The sequence below is a fragment of the Zingiber officinale genome, chromosome 9A, assembly GCF_018446385.1.
Source record: "Zingiber officinale cultivar Zhangliang chromosome 9A, Zo_v1.1, whole genome shotgun sequence".
Lineage (NCBI taxonomy): Eukaryota > Viridiplantae > Streptophyta > Magnoliopsida > Zingiberales > Zingiberaceae > Zingiber > Zingiber officinale.
In genome coordinates, this window is record NC_056002.1 from 90,654,654 (window position 1) to 90,674,182 (window position 19,529).

Sequence of the window (19,529 nt, forward strand, 5' to 3'; positions counted from 1 at the left end):
AACACACAACACATGGGAATGTCATGGCGACCCCATTGTTCACCAACCCAAGCCAAGGGAATACTGACACCGGTCACTCACCCCGGATCGACATCCCGAACGCAAAATTGAACAGAGAACCGGTGGTCAGAGGACGCGCGACCAGCAGGAACATCATCCGCGGGATCGGAGCCCCACTCGAGTTTCTGCCGAGCGGAATAGACATTCTACACGAGAAGAAGAAAACAGAAGAAACGCCTCCCGCGGAGAAATTGGAATGATCTCAGGCGGCCCGACTGGAGGAGACTCCAACCGAGCATGAAAGAGTGGGCTCGGCAGTTATCTATTCACGCGGTGGGGTGCAACAAGGAAAAGGCGAAAGAGCCAGAGATCAGTTTTGGACCCAAGGACTTGGAGAGAGTAGAGGTCCCTCATGATGATGCGCTGATCATCAAGGCGGTGATCGCCAACTACACCATCCGCTGGACTTTTGTCGACACGGGAAGTTCGGTAAATATTATTTTTAAACAAGCATTTGATTTATTGCAAATTGATCAAGTCGAGCTCCTACCCATGGCAACTCTTCTATACGACTTTATCGGCAACGAAGTCTTGCCGATCGGGCAAGCGAGGCTAGCCATCTCACTCGGAGAAGAGCCACTGGTTAGGACGCGCACCACGAATTTCATTATGGTGGATACGCTCTCGGCGTACAACGTAATATTAGGCCGGCTGACCCTCAATGAGTTTCGGGCCATAGTGTCTACCTATTATCAAAAGATCAAATTTCCTGTGGGGAACTTGGCGGGCGAGGTCCGAGGCGACCAGGTGGCGGCTCGGCGTTGTTACGTTGAAATGGTCAAGTCGGAAGCTAAAGTAGCCAGGAAATGTCCCCGGTTGGAGGTGAACGCCATCAGAAAGAAGCCTCCCATGCTGATGTATAATAACAAGGAAGAGGTACAAATACACCCGAGCCGGCCGGAGGCTACTACTTTCGTAGCATCCGATCTGCCGGACCAGCAAAAGGAGGAGTTGGTCGCCTGCCTTTGAAGGAACCATGACGTATTCGCTTGGTCGACTCAAGAATTGCCCGGAGTCGACCCAAGCATGGCACAACATGAACTGCACGTCCGGCCAGACGCTCGACCAGTCAAGCAAAGGAAGCGTGACTTTAGCGCCGAGCAAGATTTGATTATCCGGGTCGAAGTTGACAAACTGCTGGAGGCCGGACACATTAGGGAGATTCAATTTCCAACTTGGCTCGCCAACGTGGTACTGGTCGCCAAGCCAGGTAATAAATGACGAGTGTGCATTGATTTCAGGGATTTGAACAAGGCATGCCCCAAGGACTCCTACCCATTACCACAGATCAACCAGATGGTGGACTCGATAGTCAGGTACGAGCTGATTTGCATGCTCGACGCCTATCAAGGCTATCATCAGGTGCCCCTCGCGTGCGAAAACCAAGAGAAAGTCAGCTTCGTCACAGTTGATGGGACGTTCTGCTATAAGGTCATGTCGTTCGGGTTAAAGAACACCGGCGCCACCTATCAGCGGATGATGAACAAAGTGTTCCGGAAGCAGATCGGGCGGAATTTGGAGGTATATGTGTTAGCTAGGGCCCTAGAGCCAATCATTAGATGATTGTATTTTGGACTTATTGTATCATATTCTATATAAATAATGTCCTTGAGTAGATGATTCTCACCTATATCAATCGGTTAGTTGAACCGATAGTGAGATGATATAGGGAACACTACTCTTAATCATTCCTAGTCGAGTATTAACATTCAGGGACAATGTTAATGCAATAAGACTAGCATGTAGGTCAACTTGATGACTTGATCTCACAAGTCATAGATATAGAGATATCAAGTTGACACATGGGTATACATTAGAGAATGTATACTGAATGACCCGCCATGAGAAAGTATCATGGATCGTTATATGAGTGTCATATACTTTCTCATGTGGCTATTAGTATGACTACTAGTCATTAGACCTGAAGTCACCATAGATCCCTACATAAGGAGTTATGTACTTTGGTTTCATCAAACGTCACCCGTAACTGGGTGGACTATAAAGGCGATTACTGGGTATATAACAAATTATGCAGAGGGATGTGAGTAATGTAGATGGGATCTATCCCTCCTATATGACGGGAGAGACATCGGTATTCTTGATAGAGTGAGACCACGAAGTGCATGGCCATGCCCAAATGAGTCAATATGGGATATTGAGCTCATTTGATTTAGTGAGTCTACTTGGAGTTCAAGATTTAGATTGGTCAGAGGATGACATGGTCTATGCCTCACATTGATCAATCTAGATGTCTAGGATAGAAGGACTCTTGTCATATATTGTGAGGAGTCACAATTAGTAGTCACAAGGTGATGTTGGATCTCGACATTCTTGTAACTTGGGCAGTAATGATGTGTTGCTAGATACCGCTCATTACTTATACTCCTAAATGGGTTTAGGGCATTGCCAACGTTACAAGAACCTATAGGGTCACACACTAAGGACAATTAGATGGAGATTTGGTTCATATGATGAACCAAGAGGATTAGATTCATTTGATGAATCAAATTGGATTAAAAGTAATCCTAATTGGGCTAATTGAGTTGGACTCAAGTTGATTCATGTATTCGATGAGTCTAATTTAGATTATGACTTATTAAATCAATTTAATTTAATGAATTAGATTCATTATATTAAGTTGGCTCGAATCAAATGGTTGGATTAGATCAACCATGGTAGAGATTGAGTCAAGTTTGACTTGACTTGAGAAGGAAGATCAAAGGTCAATTTTGACTTGACCTTTTGCCACCTCATTGGTGAGTTGGCATTAGGTGGACCAATGATGATGTTCCACATCATCATGGTGTGCCACCTCATGGGAGTTACATACCCATTCTCTTTAATGAGGCATTAAATGAGAAATGGGGGTTACTCTTGGAGAGGTGGCCGACCACTTTAGGGGGTTAATGAAATTCATTTTCATTAAACTCCTCATTCACTCCTTTCTTCTTCCTCAAGCTCTCCCTCTCCCTCTCCTCCTTGCTTGGCCGAATCTTACCAAGGTGCTAGCACACCTTTGTGTGAGGTTTTCTCCACCTACATGTCCGTGTGGATACTTCTAGAGGATCGACGCTTGACGGTCTAGAGATCCGGAAATTCCTTGGACGAGCGGGAACGCGAAAGGGTACGCTTCAAGGTATACTTCTTAACACATAGATCTAGGAGTAGATCTAGATATTTAAAAACTCGTACTCGTAATTTTCGTTCGATTTTCCTTGCACGGATCTACGGCTTTGGGTGATTCGGGGTTTCCGCGACGCGAAAAGCGGTTTTCGCGGCCCGAAAAATCCAACAATATGTCGACGACATCCTCATTAAGTCTCTCCGGTCTGTCGACCTATGTGCAGATGTAGAAGAAACTTGCCAGACACTGAGAAGTTATGGGATCAAGCTCAACTCGATCAAGTGTCTGTTCGGCGCTAAAGGCGGACGTTTTCTAGGCTACATCGTCACCGAACGTGGGATTGAGGCGAACCCTAGCAAAGTAAAGGCGCTCCAAGACATTCCACCACCTCATAATCTAAAAGAGGTGCAGAGGCTGACCGGAAGAATCATGGCTTTGTCAAGGTTCATCTCCAAGTCATCCGACTGGAGCCTGCCGTTCTTCAAGATTCTTCGGCGAGCAACCAAGTTCCAATGGGATGAAGAGTGTGACCAGGCCTTCGAAGAGCTCAAGCAATATCTCAACTCCCTGCCCATCTTGGCCAAGTTGATCGTGGGGGAGCCGCTTTGGATTTATCTATCATCTATCGAATATGCGATCGGATCGACATTAGTCAAGCAAGAGGGGGGAATACAACAACCAGTGTATTTTTTGAGCCACATATTAAAAGATGCCGAGTCTCGCTACACCTGTCTCGAAAAGCTCACTTATGCATTAGTTCTCGTCGCCCCGAAGGCTCCGACCCTATTTCCTGGCCCACTCCATAATCGTGATGACCAACAGCGCCTTGGGTCGAGTATTGCTCAACCCCGAGACATCCGGTCAGCTAATCAAGTGGACCACTAAGCTCAGTGAGTTTGACATCCAATACCAACCCCGGTCGGCCATAAAAGGAAAAGCATTGGCGGACTTTGTCACGGAAGTGCAAAATCCGGAGCAGGAATCCTCATGGAAGGTATACGTGGATGGGTCATCCGCTCGTCAGGGAAGCGGAATTGGCATCTTACTCATATCTCCTAGAGAAGACCGGATGCAGTTATCCATTCGGCTGGATTACCGAGCCACCAACAACGAAGCTGAGTACGAAGCGCTCATAGCCGGCCTACAAGCTACTCGGCATATCGATGCCACCAAGGTATTCCTACACTCAGACTCACAGTTGGCAGCCCAGCGGCTGAACGGAACATTCGAGATCAATAGCGCGCGACTCAGGCTATATGCGGAGGCCTTCGAGAAGCTCAAGGCAAACTTCCAAGAGGTTGTCATACACAAGATTCCTCGATCGGAGAACCAAACAGCAGATGAACTGGCAAAGCTGGCCAGTGCAATGACGCCGATCGTCGCCAGTTGCCCAATTGAGCAGGTCTCCCTAGTGGTGCACGTTGATCGATCGAGAGGGATACCATTGCCGGAGGATTGGAGGACACACATCATTGAGTTCCTCCAAGCAGGGGGTCAACGGGGAAACCATGAAGCCGATCGAACTCTAAGGAAGCGAGTCGCTCGGTTCACATTAGTGGGCGAGCAATTATATAAAAAGGCATTCTCACGCCCTCTGCTCAAGTGTGTGGGTGCTGAGGATGCTGAATACATCCTTCAAGAAGTGCATCAAGGTTCCTGCGGGGGACATCCGGGTGGACGGTCGTTGGCAAGGAAAGTTATCCTGGCAGGATACTTCTGGCCAACACTCTAGGAAGATGCGAACCAGGCGGTGGCCACTTGCTTGTCCTGTCAGAGGTACCACAATTTGACACATCGACCGGCCGTCGAAATGAAAGCGTCCACTATCGCATGCCCGTTCGACTAATGGGGAATGGACATAGTCGACCCTTTTCCTATGGCGACTGGTCAATGAAAGTTCTTGCTCGTAGTTGTGGATTATTTCTCAAAATGGGTGGAAGCCGAGCCGCTAGCAAGGATAACAGAAAGTATGGTCAAGAAGTTCATATGGCAGAACATCATATGCCGATTCGGCATTCCTTGCCGACTCGTCTCGGACAATGGGAGACAGTTCACCGGCCAAGAGCTAAAGGAATGGTGTGAGGGTTACGACATACAGCAAGCTTTTACCTCCATGGCCTACCCCCAAAGCAATGGACAGACTGAGATCACCAACCGAGAAATTCTCCGAATACTGCGTGTCCGGCTCGACCACCTGGGAGGCAGTTGGGTGGATAAACTACCTAGCGTGTTATGGGCGCTACGAACGACCCCCAAAGAGTGAATCGGCCTCACTCCCTTCTATCTGGTGTATGGCGGGGAAGCTGTTGTTAGTTAGAGCCTTAGAGCCAATCATTTGATGATTGTATGGACTCATTGTATCATATTCTTGTATATTAATAAAGACATTTGTTTGGTTATTATACTTATTTATATTAGTGCCAAATAGACTAAGTATAATAGCGTCCTTGAGTAGAAGGTTCTTGCCTATATCAATCGATTGGTTGAATCGATAGTGAGATGATATAGGGAACACTACTCTAAATCATTCCTAGTCGAGTATTAACATTCAGGGACAATGTTAATACAATAAGACTAGCATGTAGGTCAGCTCGATGACTTGATCTCACAAGTCATGGATATAGAGATATCAAGCTGACACATGGGTATGCATTAGAGAATGTATACTGAATGACCCGCCATGAGAAAGTATCATGGATCGTTATATGAGTGTCATATACTTTCTCATGTGGCTATTAGTATGACTATTAGTCATTAGACCTGAAGTCACCATGGATCCCTACATAAGGAGTTATGTACTTTGGTTTCGTCAAACGTCACCCGTAACTGGGTGGACTATAAAGGCGATTACTGGGTATATAACGAATTATGTAGAGGGATGTGAGTGATGTAGATGGGATCTATCCCTCCCATATGACGGGAGTGACATCGGTATTCTTGATAGAGTAAGACCACTAAGTGCATGGTCATGCCCAAATGAGTCAACATTAGATGTTGAGCTCATTTGATCGAGTGAGTCTACTTGGAGTTCAAGATTTAGATTGATTAGAGGATGACACGGTCTATGCCTCATATTGAACAATCTAGATGTCTAGGATAGAAGGACAATGTCTCATATATTGTGAGGAGTCACAATTAGTAGTCACAAGGTGATGTCGGATCTCGACATTCTTGTAACTTGGGTAGTAATGATGTGTTGCTAGATACCGCTCATTACTTATGCTCCTAAATGGGTTTAGGGCATTGCCAACGTTACAAGAACCTATAGGGTCACACACTTAGGACAATTAGATGGAGATTAGGTTCATATGATGAACCAAGAGGATTAGATTCATTTGATGAATCAAATTGGATTAAGAGTAATCCTAATTGGGCTAACTTGAGTTCGACTCAAGTTGATTCATGTGTTCAATGAGTCTAATTTAGATTTTGACTCATTGAATCAATTTAATTTAATGAATTAGATTCATTATATTAAGTTGGCTCGAATCAAATGGTTAGATTAGATCAACCATGGTAGAGATTGAGTCAAGTTTGACTTGACTTGAGAAGGAAGACCAAAGGTCAATTTTGACTTGACCTTTTTGCCACCTCATTGGTGAGTTGGCATGAGATGGACCAATAATGATGTTCCACATCATCATGGGTACCACCTCATGGAGGTTACAAAGCCATTCTCTTTAATGGTTTCATATTAATTGTAATTAATGCAATTAATTTGGGTGTTTTTTGAGAGTGGCCGACCACTTTGTGTGGGTGTGGGAATTCATTTTTCCATTCAAGTGGTGTAACTCCTTCTTCTTCCTTGTGTTCTCTCCTTGCTCTCCCTCCTCTTCCTTGCCGTGACCTATCAAGGTGCTAGCACACATTTGTTTAGGTTTTCTCCATCAAGAATTGTTCGTGTGGATACTTCTAGAGGACCGACGCTTGACGGTCTAGAGATCCGGCAACTTCTTGGACGAGCGGGAACGCGAAGGGCTTCGCTACAAGGGTAATGATCTTAACTTTAGTGTAGATCTAAAGTTTTTACAAACTCGTATAAGAAAAAGGTTTTTCGAAAAGTTTTGTTTCCGAATCTTTGCACGAGATCCATGGCTTTGGGTGACTCGGGGTTTCCGCGACGCGAAAAAGCGGTTTTCGCGGCCCGATGAACCCAACAGCTGTCGTCCCCGTGGAGATTAGAGTTGAGTCCGATCGGGTGTTGTACTACGACGAGGGAAATGATGAAAAGAGGCAGATGGAACTCGACATGATCGACGAGGCTCGCGACAAGGCAGCTGCCCCGCTTGCGGCATACCAACAAAGAATGCGACAAAATTATAATCGGTAGGTAATCCCTAGATCTTTTCAGGTGGGCGATCTAGTCTGGAAAAGGGTTAAGCCGGTCGGTGATGCCAAAAAGTTGGAAGCTCCATGGACAGGCCCATTCAATGTAGTGGAGAAGTTGCGATCAGGTGCCTGCTATTTGGAAGATACAGAAGGAAGAAAGCTGGATCGATCGTGGAGCGCAAACCACCTCCAACCTTACAGAGTCGGATAAGAGGTGCACGAGTGAATTCATGTACCCTTGCATGTATGTATTCTTGTTGGTCGAGCGGCGACCTTAAACCCTCGCGTCATTGGTGGTCGAGCGACAACCTTAAACCCTCGCGTCATTGGCGTTTGAGCGGCGACCTTAAACCCTCGTGTCATCGGCGGTTGAGCGGCGACCTTAAACCCTCGCGTCATCGGCGTTCGAGCGGTGACCTTAAACCCTCGCGTGATCGGCGGTTGAGCGGCGACTTTAAACTCTCACGTCATCGGTGGTCGAGCGGCGACCTTAAACCCTCGCATCATCGGTGGTTGAGCGGCGTCCTTAAACCCTCGCGTCATTGGCGGTCCAGCGACGACCTTAAACACTCGCGTCATCGGCGGTCGAGCGACAACCTTAAACCCTCGCATCATCGGCGGTCGAGCGACGACCTTAAGCCCTCGCGTCATAAAAATTATACCCAGATCATTGTTCGATAAGTGGGGGTCAAGACGATCGCCTAGTCATATTCGAAAACCATCAAAAAATGGGGAAAAGCGTCAAATATAAAGCAAGATCGAGTTTCACCTTAAAGTTTATGTCAACCGGGTACTCACGGGGGCAGACAAAAGTACAGTTTAAAAATTACTTAGCAAATTGAGCAAAAAGAAAACGTTTTTAAGGTTTCACTCCAAGTAAGCTAGAGCATCGTCAGGGATAGAGTCATTGAGCTGATCGCGATCAATTGTAGTACCGGGTAGATCGGTAGACAGGTACCCCTTTTTCTTGAGTTGATCAAAGATGTTGTCCACGGCGCAGCCGAATAGTCTAAGGACCCGGGCAACGAACTTGTCAATGAAGGTATCAGACCGGATGTATGCCACCTTCATTTCCTCGAAGTGGCTAGGCTCGCTTTCTTTATGCGCCTCCAAGGCCAATCGGGCGCTCTCCAGGTCCGCCTTCACCACCGCAAGATCGGCATCCTTGTCGGATAGCTGACTCCTTATGTTGGTGCGGGAAGCATCAGACGATCGAACCCAAGTTTTGATAATGGCAAAGGGTTCAAAGTTAAGTAGTGTTGTGATCTAACAAGTTCATGGAGTTTGCAGGAAAGTCCTAAGTGGTACTTAGGTAAAAGTCCTAGCTGCGGTTAGGCAGGTGGAAAACCCTAGGGAGTGGTAACCCTAGGTCATAGGGGGTGGTAACCCTATGCGGAAAGTCTTGGCGGGTCGACAGCTTCAGACAAAAGTCCTAGGGGGGTAACCCTAGGTGGAAAGTCCTGGTGTCACGAACCAGGTGAAAGACTGGACGGGCCGGGAAGCGGAAGTCCAGCAGAAAGTTCGGAAGCTTCGAACGCTGAGCAAAAGTCCAGTCGATCTGGAGGATCGCACTGGCAACAGGTAAATCTCCTGAGTGAAGTAGGTGAGGATGTGTTCCTCGTAGAGGGAACAGTAGACGTCGGGTCGACCTAGGATTTCCGGTTGGAAATTCGAAACCAGACCTGGACAGTTCGATGACTGTCGATCATATTTCTGTGCTAACTTTGTTTTGCAGGGTTTGTGTTTGGGACTAACACATTTTCCAAGAATAAAAGAGCACATTTAACCTCGGATGAATAGTGTCTGAGGCGCCTCCATGGGGCTTGGAGGCGCCTCGGGTGCTAGCCGAAGCCAGCTATCCAGAGACGCTGGAGGTGCCTCGAAGGAAGCTGAAGGCGCCTTGGACCAGGCGTTGGAGGCGCCTTGGAGCAGCTTGGAGGTGCCTTCAATGGGATAAGGTGCGACTAGATCAGAGCTGATCCACGTGTGCGACTTGGCGGCCTGAAGGTGCCTCGGACAGGCTTGGAGGCACCTCCAGCACTGTTTAAAAGGGGGGGGGGTCGAGGCAGAGGCTCAGTACAACAATTTCTAAGTGATCAAGCTACAACGCGCTGCCTCAAAAACACCCTGAAGTGCTGCTACAAGTTTCCGACGACCCGGAGCTCCGCTACTTTAAGTTCTGTCATCGGTATAAGTTTTCTTTAATTATTGCACTTATTGTAACTTACATTTGTACAAACTCTTTTGCGCGATATAATTGTTGCCCACAGTAAGCGATCAACGATCGCGGGCCTTGGAGTAGGAATCGCCACAAGCTCCGAACCAAGTAAACGACCTATGCCTTCTGTGTTTGTATGATTCTTTCTATTTATTCCGCTGCTTTATTACTCGAACGATTTACGATTCTGAAATGAGAAATAGCCACGAGCACTATTCACCCCCCTCTAGTGCTTCTCGATCCAACAATTGGTATCAGAGCAGGGTCGCGTTGATCTGGTGCAACCACCAATCACGCAAACTTTTTTTGTGGTATTTTCAATTTTTACTGAGTCAATTAGAATCTAGCTCAATAGCTACATTCTAATTATTTTTTTCGAGCTCGTAATCTTAAAATTTTATTTCCCGCACTACTAATCCAAGATCTAGTCTTGGGACATTTCTACTTTGTCTTTGTTTTTGCATATTATCAATGGCCCAACAAGAGGGTTTCAGCACCGTTCGCCCCCCGCTCTTCACCGGAGAAGACTTCGGATATTAGAAGGGGCGAATGGAAACCTTCCTCAAGATACAGTTTGACATGTAGATGATCATCAAGACTGGAATACAACTGCCAACCGACGAAGACGGCAAGCCGACACCCTACGAAAAATGGGAACCGACCCTAATCAAGAAGGTGGAAGCTGATGTCAGAGCGACCTGCACCCTCCAGTGCGGACTGACCAAGGAGGAGCTCAACAGAGTTGGACCATTCTCCAACGCAAAAGAGCTTTGGGAGAAGCTGATCGAACTCCACGAGGGCACCTCCGACACCAAGGTTAGTAAAAGAGATCTTTTATTTAATAAATTATATAACCTGAAAATGTAGGACGGAGAGACCGCAAGTTAACTCCATGCTCGCATACAAGACATTCTCAACTCCCTCCATGCGATCGGGCAAAGAGTCGAGAATCGGGACATCATAAGGTACGCTCTAAACGCTTTTCCGAGGAGCACATTGTGGGCATCGATGGTAGATGCCTACAAAATCTCCAAGGACTTATCTTCCATTAGATTAGATGAATTATTTTCAGAATTCGAACTGCATGAACAGACTAATACACTGTCAACCAAGAAGGGTATTGCTTTGGTTGCAGGTACCAGTCGAACACGCGAACCAAGATTACGGAGAAGAACTGAACCGGAGGAGGAAGACCAACCTGACTCAGACGATGAACACGACGAATTAACCTCCGAGCTCGTGAACCTAGTGAAGAAGCTTTATAAGAAAAAGAAAGGCTTCAACAAGAGAGATCTAAAGAAGGCAGTACAATCCAAGGAGGTTCAATCTAGTTCAAAAGTCAAGCTCGAAGTGATCTGCTACGAATGCAACCAGAAAGGGCACATCAAGGCCAACTGCCCTAATCAGAAGGATGCAAAGAAGTAGAGGAAAAAGAAGGTGCTAAAGGCGACTTGGGACGAATCTTCCTCAGAAGATGACGACGACAAGCTCGATCAGACAAGTCTACTTGCACTAATGGCCCGGGACCAGATCAATCTGTCCAAGAGCGAGTCGGAAGCCAAGTCCGAGCGAAGCCATGGATTCGTATCCGTTTCCGAAGGGTCTGACATCGCTGTAAGTATTCCTTGGTTAAACAATTTAGTTAATTACTTATTACGCAAATTAGCTAAAGCAAACCTTAAAGTCAAGTCACTTCTAAAGGAAGTAGCAGTCCTTCAAGAAGTGACTAACTTCAAAACCTTGCCTGACCCAGTTCAAATTGAAAATTCAACTCAAGTTCAAAAACTTGAGGAAGAAAATTTCAATCTGAAAACTCAGGTCAATGATTTAAAAAATATGTTAGAACGGTTCTCTTTAGGCTCCAAGAAGCTTGACCTGATTCTTGGGACACAAAGAGTTGTTTACAACAAAACTGGGCTAGGTTATAAACTAAAAGAAAATATAGATCTTACCTGTCCTTAGTAAATAGACAAAATAGTAAATCAGTCCAAGCATGGGTACCCAAGTCCAACCTGGTTAATTAAGTTGGATTTTGTCAATATTGGGTTCCTAAGGATTAAATACATTAGTTCGATAGACCATATCGATGTTATGATCCAGGGGGAGCTAGAAGAAGAACAATAAACATAAAATCAAATTAAATTCAAATTAAATCAAATTAAATTTAAATTCAAATTAAATTAAAATTTAAATTAAATTGAATTAACTTAAATTAAATCAAATTAAATTAAAATTCAAACTAAATTAAAATATAAATTAAATTGAAGTAAATTAATCCAAATTCAAATTTATGAAATTAAATTCTTACAAGATCTTAAAAAAAAATCTAAAGGAAGGCTCCAGAATAGCTGGCACCTCCAAACTTAATCCACCCGACAAGGGTAACCAAGAGTAGACTACCCGGCAGGGTAATTAAGGTTAGATTAAACTGGGCTAGGTTTAACTTGACTCACGGTACTGGTGAAGTATTGGATGATAGTACGTTGGGGAAGCTTAGTCATCGCATGTCTAGGAAGATATGGCTTTGACCTAGTGCATTTGGCTAAGTGGAACTGACCGAACCTACCCTTTATGGATCCCAACCAGTTAGACCAAGGTTTTGTACTAAGTTCAATGGGTAGAACTATTTGGAAAACCTCGAAAGTATGATTACTTTAATGATGTCCTTGTGACTCACCATAGCCCAGAAGTTTATCCAAAGAATGCCTACTTGTTGAACCCAAAGCTAAACCTGAATCTAAAACAAAGTTAAACCAAACCCTAAAATTGAACCTAATTCATCTCACAAAATTATAGGATTCCCTAATTGAAAATTTAGATCGGGAGAGATGACTAAGGAATAGAAATTAAATTAATTCGAAATTAAAATTTGTAATTAAAATTCAAAATTCAAAATTCAGTTCGAAATTCAAAATTAAAATTCGTAATTAAAATTAAATTAATTCGAATTAAAATTCAAAATTCACAATTAAATTAAAATTAAATTAAACATTTTTCAAGTTAATTAACTTAAACATTTTTCAAAGTAATTACCTTAAATATTTTTCAAATTTAATTAACTTAATTTTTTTCAAAATTTAATTAACTTAAAATATTTTTCAAAATTTAATTAACTTAAAATATTTTTCAAAATTTAATTAACTTAAGTATTTTTTAAATTTAATTACCTTAAATATTTTTCAAAATTTAATTAACTTAAATTTTTTCAAATTTAATTGACTTAAAATATTTTTTCAATTTAAAATATTTCTCAAAAAATTTAATCAATTTAAAATATTTTTCAAAAAATTTAATCAACTTAAAATATTTTTTCAAAATTTAATTAACTTAAAATATTTTTCAAAAATTTATTTGACTTAAAATATTTTTCAAAATTTAATTAACTTGAAATATTTTTCAAAAAATTTAATCAACTTAAAATATTTTTCAAAATTTAATTGACTTAAAATATTTTTCAAAATTTAATTGACTTAAAATATTTTTCAAAAAATTTAATTAACTTAAAATATTTTTCAAAATTTAATTGACTTAAAATATTTTTCAAAATTTAATTGACTTAAAATATTTTTCAAAAAATTTAATTAACTTAAAATATTTTTCAAAATTTAATTAACTTAAAATATTTTTCAAAATTTAATTAACTTAAATATTTTTCAAAATTTAATTGAATTCAAATATTTTTCAAAATTTAATTAACTTAAAATATTTTTCAAAATTTAATTAACTTAGAATATTTTTCAAAAATTTAATCAACTTAAAATATTTTTCGAAAATTTAATCAACTTGAAATTAATCAACTTAAAATATTTTTCAAAAATTTAATTAACTTAAAATATTTTTCAAAAATTTAATCAACTTAAAATATTTTTCAAAAATTTTATGAACCTAATATTTTTTGAAACTTAATTAACTTAGTTTTTCTTTTTCTTTTTTTAATTAACCTAACCTTTAAAACAAATATAAAAAAATTTGTGACACGTAGGCGCACAGCGGAGGCGCCTCCCACACGAGGGAGGCGCCCTTAATCACAGGGGGAAATTTCCCACCGCTTTAACCAAAGGCACCTCGGATGGTCTCCGAGGCGCCTCTAACTGCCCCCTGGAGGCGCCTTAAGCACCGTATAAGGCGCCTCCAACCCGAGATTTCAGAAACGAACAGAACCTTTTCTATTCGTTCTCGATTCGTTTCTCTCCGTGATTCCCTCTCCAAAACGTGCGATTTCTTCCCTTAAGGCGCCTTCAAACCATCCACTCTCCTTCATACCCCTACAATGCCTCCTAGGTATATCTCAAAACCTCCCTATTGTCCTTATTTGTAGTTATTCTGCATCTTTTTATATATATTGTCAAAAGTAGGAAACGCTGCATTGTTGATCCTACACCGGCTAGGGCCCCTTCTACGGACCCTAGATTCCCCTCGGAGCAGCATAGGATAGATTTTGCTAGGTTTACCTTTGAGTCCATTAAACCTAGATATGTAGGTAGGACATTTTTCTCCTAGTTCTGTCACCCTGCTATCCAGATGATAGATTACTATCACCTAGGGAAACTGGTTTACTGCAACAACACAGTAAACCAAGATTTGTGTGTCCAGTTCTATCACAACCTTGAAAAGGTTGATGATACTATATATTCCACCAGAGTTGGTGGAACTGACATCCAACATACCCCCTCCCTGATTCGTACGAGTTTAGAGCTTAGGGAGTCCACATGCACCTTCCTATGCTATTCAATTAGGGATCTACCATTCGGTGATCCCTGTTCCCATATCACCTTAGACGACATCTATATGCATTTTTTTAGGGAGGAGAGACCTCTTGGACTGACTGAGTTCAGATCGACTCTTCTTAGGGTTCAGGACTATATTATGTACAGAGTCCTGATAGCATGCATTTTGCCCATCACATCTCGAGACGTCTCGAAGATGTGATCATCTCACTCATTCTTTTTGTACGCTCTTAGTCAGCGCCTAGATATAGACATTGCACTGCACATGTTCCATAACATCATTCATGCATCTAGTACAGTCACGTCTGGAGTGGTCTATATGCCCTACTGTCATATCCTGACCCAGATTTTCTCCACCTCTAGGATAGACACGGCCGTAGGGACACTCATCCCACTTACCATATAGAATGAGTTAGCGCAGCGTAGTCTTCAACTAGCCGGTATAGAGGTCACCGCCGAGGGGTTTCTGGCATGGAAGGGCCGGCCGCCGCCAGTCACTGCTCCTATCGCTCCAGAGGCCGAGGACGCACCTGGCGAGGGAGAGGAGTGGCCCGACTTCTTAGCAGAGGCGTTTTTCGCAGATCCTTCCACCTCTGCTGGGCCATTGGTAAGCTCTCTAAATAGATGTCACAAATAAACTCCCAAATTAATATTATGATCGAAAACCCACAACTACACAAGGAAATGTTTTAGTATAAGGCCCGAGTCAAATTTTTCGAGGATCTCGCTAGACGTGTTTGTCTTAGATTAAGAACACTCTTTTTGGGTTTTCTAAGTATGAAATGGAGGTTTGGTGTTAAAATGCAGCAGAAAACAGAATTAAACTTGTTGACAAAAAAAAACCATTACCTACTGTAGAATTTACTTACACGTACTAAAATTCAAACACTTAACACTTACTTGCACTAAATGGAATTCAACCTAATTACTACACTCAAACCTTGTTTATTCTACACGTGCACAAAGAAAACTAGAACTCTAATTCTTAGCTACCAGAATTTGACACCAGACTAAATTTCCACCTCAGCTAAACCTTCCTACTGGGACTGGATGCAGAAAGTTGACAAAACTTCACTCTTCGTTTAACTAAATACAGTAAACAGTAGTGCAAATAATAAACTCACTAACTTAACAGCTATCAATTAACTGTAGCAGAATTCACAGTCACAAACGCAAGAAACAGAATTTCAGCAGTTTTGCTACACGAACAGAACTAGTCAGCAACAAAACAGAACTAAGCATATCAGATTCAGGTAGAAAATGAAACTACAACTAAATCCAAGCTATAAACTATAAGATTCAGAATCAAAAGTGTGTAACAATGAAACCTAAGCTAGTAACAAACTGCAAAGAAGATCTAACATCCCTACAACTCAAATCTGAAATCAATTTGTCTTCTCTTTGCCGTCACACAAAGATCTGCAGAGAACACTCCAACAGAAGTCGATCTGGTGTCCTCAAGCTTCAAGATGACTCAGATTTCCTTGTATTAGCTCACAAATTTCAGCTAGGTAAGTTCCTGGAATGGCTCTCTGCTGCACGCTGCTGCGTGTTCTGCAGCTGAAGTCGCGAGCTGAACGAAAGGAGCAAAGAACGTTGAAGTGCTGTCGGACAAGGGTTCAGAATTACCGGAGGACCACCGCCGATAATCCCGTGAAGAAATGGAGGCTCAAACCAGAAGAACGCCGCTAGTCTGAGCTGAAAATCACAGCTCGCAGCTCGCAGCTACAGTGCTCCGCTCGCCAAAACGCTTCGCCGATGAAGTAGGATGGATGGAATCTGGTCGTCGGAGGCTGAGGAACTCCACACCGATGAAGACAAGCTTGCTCGAAGATCTGGAAGAAGGAAGGGAGCCGCGACCGCGCCGTCAAGAAACTGGCACGATGAACAGTAGCGCGAGCTCACTGTTCACCGTGCCAAAAATTCCCTTTTATACCTAGGGTTTGGTCCAGCTGGGGTTTGACTTGAATCCAAGCTCAATTTGGGGTCAGTTAGGGTTTTGGGCTTCATTTGGTTAAGTGAACCATGCCTCCACTTGAATCATGAACCCATTAGTGCCCTACAAGACCAAATTCACATAATGAGAAATAAATCATGCATAAGATGGAAAAATATCATAAAGCTCATAAAAACCTTGTTTGGGGAAACATGATCAAAATTGGAATTAAACATGTGCAAATATATAAAGAACACCAAATATTAGCCCAAAATTAATGTGTCAATTCATAGCTTATCAAATCCCCCACACTTATTCTTGCACGCCTCGTGCAAGTGAGCCCACTAAAATATCAACTAAGATGGTACCTCCTTCTCCTAACTATTCTTGATCATATCTAAAAGAAAGTAAAAGGAAGTTACAAGTAAGTATCAAGTTTCATAGACTCACACATTCACGACCTCTATTTTCACCTTGGTTCGATACTTAGTAAGTTTCATCCATCATGAATAAAATGAAAATGATAACATTTCTAATTCTCCCAAGGTAATTTGAGGTGGCTCTCTATTAATCTCAAATCTTGCAAAGGTAGAGGGCACTCCAGCTACTCATAGCAAATCCACTACCATAAGCTTGCTTTTCATCTAATTCAACCTCCATCACAGATATTAAGATGCAAAATCATGAAAATTCACAATCATTGGAAGGAAGAGCAAATTAGGATGTAAATGGAAGAATTAATTCTGATCAAGTAAGGAAGAAAATAAATTTCACATTGAAGTGGAAGACATGGAACTAGAATGCTATGTGATGTTCAATTTCGGCCAAGCACCAAATTCTGCATTTCCTCATCCCATTGCTTCTTGTTACTGATTTGATTTTTGCAAGCACACCAATCTGCACTCTTCCTTTTACTTTGCTCCATTTCCAGTGCAGATTGTATCCTCAATTTTCAGAAACTGAACTTAACAACTAAAATTCTGTTCCTACAACTCCATTCATTTCCTGTATATGAATCTGTCCTTGAATTTTCAGATTTGGATTCAATGACATTTCAGCCAAAATTTCCTAACTGATAAGCCTTGGTAGTTAGCTTATTTAATAATAGATCAAGATGACTTAACTCCATTCATTTCAGGCTTGAATAACCAAAAGTTTGGCACAAATCAGCACATTACCTGTGTCACAAAACTTTTCTGCATTTAAATCAGAATTAAGTTTCTTTTTCAGATATTCACTTCTTTTCTCTAAGCATCCTCTTCAACAATGGTACGAATTCAAGACTCCACCTCTTGTTCTCCAATGGCAAAAAAAATTTCAGCTTGGATTTACTTTTTCTCACTGCATTAACAGTCCAAAATATCAAGCTGCAGTTTTGGTTCCATCTTCTTCAGTTTACAACTTTATCTTCCCTATTTTGGTATCCAATTCCTTGTCTTAAATCTTGTAAACTCTGGAGAAGAAGGATAACCAATTATCAATACAAAGTGGCAGCTAGGTTTCAGATTTTTCTATGGTCATTAGCCCCTTAAACTTCATTCCGCACTGCTAGCTTCAGATTTCCTTCAATGCTAGACTTTGTATCAATCTAACATGTTCAGCCACAAAAAAAATTTCAATACTCCTTCCTCTTGTCTCTACAAACCTTTTACAATGCATATCCAAAGACCTTCCATTTTCCAGCAGCCCTGGCTCATCACAATTCTCATTCCAAATTGGCACAAAACTGCCATTTTTCCTGCAATTCTGCACCTTCTGAATTCTGCACCCTATGCATTTCTATCATTCCAGCACCCTTCCCTTTTGATTTTCAATTGTTCTTGATACTAAATTAAGTTTCACTTCCCAACTTGAGAGCAAACATTGTCTTCTTTTACTCTTCACATTCACCAAAATTCAGCCTTTCAAGTACTATCAAATGTCTTGCCATTTCCAAATTCCAGTGATTGAATTAAATCTTTGTAGAAGCTGTTGATGCTAAAGTCCCATTTGTTACTTCGTGTTTCAGCACTTCATCTGAGCTTCACTTTCCCTTGATATCATTGCTGAAATCTTGATACTACATTCATTCCTATCTGCACATCTTTCCAATTCTTTTCAGAGCTGTCATTTCTGCATCTCATCAAATTCTGAATTTCAGCTTTACACACTTGACATCTTCAACTGATGTTACTGCTTACTCAATTCAAGCTTCAACAATTATCTCCATAAAACTTCACAATCACTAAATTAAACCATAGCTTGATTTACATCATATTTCAGCCAATAACATCACTTAAAAGTTACTGAACATTCAAAATTCCAGCAAGTTACTGCTACCAGAATTCTTCCAGCCGGTTGAGAGTGCTATCAGGATTTAAACAACAATTGCTGCTGAAATCTTAAGAGTTCCTAAGGTTTTCAAAGTCTGATAATTCAGAGTTGCACACGTTTGTTGTTGTTTTTTTTTTCTGAATTCTGTTTCTGGCATTTTCCTCACTGTTTAAGTTCACTTGCTGCCAAATTTGTGTCCATTCAAGAGTGCTCCATTGATGAATTGTTCTGGCATTCTTTTGTGTCCAGAATAAATTCTGAAGCCACCATTCCTTGTGTTTGTAGATGCCATAAAAAATATTGAATACCATTTGTTTCAACATCTTCTCAAATTCCAACTAAACTTCCTTCACTTTGAATCTTGCATTCTGATTTTGATACTAAAACTGATACAACATTTCAGCACAAAAGAACACCAATTTCAAACTAAACACCTCCCCCACACTTACTCATTTGTCCGTCCCGGCCAAAATAAAATCATCACATAACATTCAAGGTATCCACATCCAAAGAAATAAGACATGAGAAAAAAATCAAAGATATGATGATTTATGACAAGAAGAATAGCAAAAATAGGTGAGGGCAATGTAATAATGGAGTAAATTTCATGAAACATGACTCAATACTGCTCTAGAGGTAAAAATCAGATTTGAAGCAAGTTCTAGAGTGAAATAAGCTACAAGTGCATCACTTAAAATAGGCTCAAACCTCACTAGGTAAATAGAAATTATCATACCATTTCATCAATCAAGAATCCATCACTAGTATCAACCTCATGCAATTCTAGAATTCAATCATGTTATAGAGTCTTTAAACTTGATA